This window comes from Canis aureus, unplaced genomic scaffold, assembly GCF_053574225.1.
Source record: "Canis aureus isolate CA01 unplaced genomic scaffold, VMU_Caureus_v.1.0 ptg000264l_RagTag, whole genome shotgun sequence".
Lineage (NCBI taxonomy): Eukaryota > Metazoa > Chordata > Mammalia > Carnivora > Canidae > Canis > Canis aureus.
The window spans coordinates 10,599-14,843 of record NW_027554518.1 but is presented as its reverse complement, the minus strand read 5'-3'; the positions used below and the strand labels follow the sequence as shown (position 1 = coordinate 14,843).

The 4,245-nt window shown below is 39.8% G+C and overlaps 1 pseudogene; it reads left to right on the top strand.

The window, feature by feature from the left end:
• Window positions 1-1,973: 1,973 nt before the first annotated feature.
• On the top strand, window positions 1,974-2,928 carry LOC144309936 (18S ribosomal RNA; annotated as a pseudogene).
• Window positions 2,929-4,245: the final 1,317 nt, after the last annotated feature.

The following is a 4,245-nucleotide window of genomic DNA, read 5'->3' as shown; positions in this document are numbered from 1 at the left end:
CTCAGACAAAATTCCGTTTCACCCCTACTACACAATTAAAGATATCCTAGGAATCCTACTCCTGCTCCTAGTCTTAATATCACTAGTTTTATTTTCACCAGACCTATTAGGAGATCCAGACAACTACACCCCTGCAAACCCCCTAAACACCCCTCCACATATCAAACCTGAATGATACTTCCTATTCGCCTATGCCATCCTACGATCTATCCCTAATAAATTAGGAGGTGTACTCGCCCTAGTATTCTCCATCCTAATTTTAGCATTCATTCCATTCCTCCACACATCTAAGCAACGCAGTATAATATTCCGACCCCTCAGCCAATGCCTATTCTGACTTTTAGTCGCCGATCTTCTCACTTTAACTTGGATTGGAGGACAGCCAGTTGAACACCCTTTCATCATTATCGGACAGGTCGCCTCAATTCTATATTTCACCATCCTATTGATTCTAATGCCAACAATTAGCGTTATCGAAAATAATCTTCTAAAATGAAGAGTCTTTGTAGTATAATCATTACCTTGGTCTTGTAAACCAAAAATGGAGAGTAGTCGCCCTCCCTAAGACTCAAGGAAGAAGCTCTTGCTCCACCATCAGCACCCAAAGCTGAAATTCTTCTTAAACTATTCCCTGACACCCCCTACATTCATATATTGGACCACCTCTACTGTGCTATGTCAGTATCTCCAAAAAATCCTTCTTTCCCTCCCCTATGTACGTCGTGCATTAATGGCTTGCCCCATGCATATAAGCATGTACATGATATTATATCTTTACATAGGACATGTCTAGTCCAATTCCACAACCCATTGATCCTCAACAGTAACTAGATGCATATCACTTAGTCCAATAAGGGCTTAATCACCATGCCTCGAGAAACCATCAATCCTTGCCTGTAATGTCACTCTTCTCGCTCCGGGCCCATGCTAATGTGGGGGTTACTATCATGAAACTATACCTGGCATCTGGTTCTTACCTCAGGGCCATGACTCTATTTATTCCAATCCTACTAATTCTCGCAAATGGGACATCTCGATGGACTAGTGACTAATCAGCCCATGATCACACATAACTGTGGTGTCATGCATTTGGTATCTTTTATTTTTAGGGGGGGAATCTGCTATCACTCATCTATGACCGCAACGGCACTAACTCTAACTTATCTTCTGCTCTCAGGGAATATGCCCGTCGCGGCCCTAATGCAGTCAAATAACTTGTAGCTGGACTTATTCATTATCATTTATCAACTCACGCATAAAATCAAGGTGCTATTCAGTCAATGGTTTCAGGACATATAATTCTAGGACACACGTGTGTACACGTACGTACACGTGTGTACACGTACGTACACGTGTGTACACGTACGTACACGTGTGTACACGTACGTACACGTGTGTACACGTACGTACACGTGTGTACACGTACGTACACGTGTGTACACGTACGTACACGTGTGTACACGTACGTACACGTGTGTACACGTACGTACACGTGTGTACACGTACGTACACGTGTGTACACGTACGTACACGTACGTACACGTACGTACACGTGTGTACACGTACGTACACGTGTGTACACGTACGTACACGTGTGTACACGTACGTACACGCGCAAGACATTAAGTTAACTTATACAAACCCCCCTTACCCCCCATAAACTCATGTCATCTATTATACACTTATTTATGTCCTGCCAAACCCCAAAAACAGGACTAAGTGCATACAATACTCACAAGCTTTATTTAAATTGTATACAAATGTATTGCTACTCTAGTTAACTTAACACAACAGTCTTACACGCATTCGATCTCGTGGTCTATCTATAGATAGCATCCCCTTTTTTTTTCCTCTCATATTTACTATGTATTTTATTTATTATACACACTACAATTTCAGTATAAGTTAATGTAGCTTAATTAATAAAGCAAGGCACTGAAAATGCCAAGATGAGTCGCACGACTCCATAAACACAAAGGTTTGGTCCTAGCCTTCCTATTAGTTCTTAGTAGACTTACACATGCAAGTCTCCACGCCCCAGTGAGAATGCCCTTAAAATCAGCAGTGATCTAAAGGAGCAGGTATCAAGCACACTCTTAAGTAGCTCATAACACCTTGCTAAGCCACACCCCCACGGGATACAGCAGTGATAAAAATTAAGCCATAAACGAAAGTTTGACTAAGCCATACTAAAAAGGGTTGGTAAATTTCGTGCCAGCCACCGCGGTCATACGATTAACCCAAACTAATAGGCCCACGGCGTAAAGCGTGTTTAAGATACCTTTGCACTAAAGTTAAAACTTAACTAAGCCGTAAAAAGCTACAGTTACCATAAAATAGACCACGAAAGTGACTTTATAATAATCTGACTACACGATAGCTAAGACCCAAACTGGGATTAGATACCCCACTATGCTTAGCCCTAAACATAGATAATTTTACAACAAAATAATTCGCCAGAGGACTACTAGCAATAGCTTAAAACTCAAAGGACTTGGCGGTGCTTTATATCCCTCTAGAGGAGCCTGTTCTATAATCGATAAACCCCGATAAACCTCACCACCCTTTGCTAATTCAGTCTATATACCGCCATCTTCAGCAAACCCTCAAAAGGTAGAATAGTAAGCACAATCATTTTACATAAAAAAGTTAGGTCAAGGTGTAACTTATGGGGTGGGAAGAAATGGGCTACATTTTCTACCCAAGAACATTCCACGAACGTTTTTATGAAATTAAAAACTGAAGGAGGATTTAGTAGTAAATTAAGAATAGAGAGCTTAATTGAATAGGGCCATGAAGCACGCACACACCGCCCGTCACCCTCCTCAAGTAATAAGACACAACCATAACCATATTAACTTAACTAAGACACAAGAGGAGACAAGTCGTAACAAGGTAAGCATACCGGAAGGTGTGCTTGGATTAATCAAAGTGTAGCTTAACTAAAGCGTCTGGCCTACACCCAGAAGATTTCATTACTTATGACCACTTTGAACAAAAGCTAGCCCAACTAACCCCAAACTTAAGTATCACAGACATATAAAGTAAAACATTTAGTTAAATAATAAAAGTATAGGAGATAGAAATTTTAATTGGAGCGATAGAGATAGTACCGTAAGGGAATGATGAAAGACATCTTAACAGTATTAAACAGCAAAGATTACCCCTTTTACCTTTTGCATAATGAACTAGCCAGAAACGACTTAACAAAGAGAACTTAAGCTAAGCTCCCCGAAACCAGACGAGCTACCCATAAACAATCTAAAAGGATCAACTCATCTATGTAGCAAAATAGTGAGAAGATTTGTGGGTAGAGGTGAAAAGCCTAACGAGCCTGGTGATAGCTGGTTGCCCACAAACAGAATTTTAGTTCAACTTTAAATTTACCTAAAAAAAACAAAATTTTAATGTAAATTTAAAATATAGTCTAAGAAGGTACAGCTTCTTAGAATCAGGATACAACCTTTATTAGAGAGTATATACTAACATCACCATAGTTGGCTTAAAAGCAGCCACCAATTGAGAAAGCGTTCCAGCTCAACAAACAATATAACTTAATCCCAATCATATTACATCAACTCCTAATTATACCTCCTGGGCCATTCTATTTAAATATAGAAGCAACAATGCTAGTATGAGTAACAAGAACTATTTTCTCCCCGCATAAGCTTATATCAGAAACGGATAGACCACTGATAGTTAACAATCTGATAATATCAACCCAAAAATGAAATACTTATCTACCCTATTGTTAACCCAACACAGGCATGCATTTAAGGAAAGATTAAAAGGAGTAAAAGGAACTCGGCAAACACAAACCCCGCCTGTTTACCAAAAACATCACCTCCAGCATTTCTAGTATTGGAGGCACTGCCTGCCCAGTGACACTTGTTTAACGGCCGCGGTATCCTGACCGTGCAAAGGTAGCATAATCATTTGTTCTCTAAATAAGGACTTGTATGAATGGCCACACGAGGGTTTAACTGTCTCTTATTCCCAATCAGTGAAATTGACCTTCCCGTGAAGAGGCGGGAATGCCACAATAAGACGAGAAGACCCTATGGAGCTTTAATTAACTAACCCAAACTTATGGATACTAAATACCTACAAGGCATAACATTACACCATTATTGTGGGTTAGCAATTTAGGTTGGGGTGACCTCGGAATATAAAAAAACTCCCGAGTGATTAAAATTTAGACCCACAAGTCAAAATATAACATCACTTATTGATCCAATAATTTTT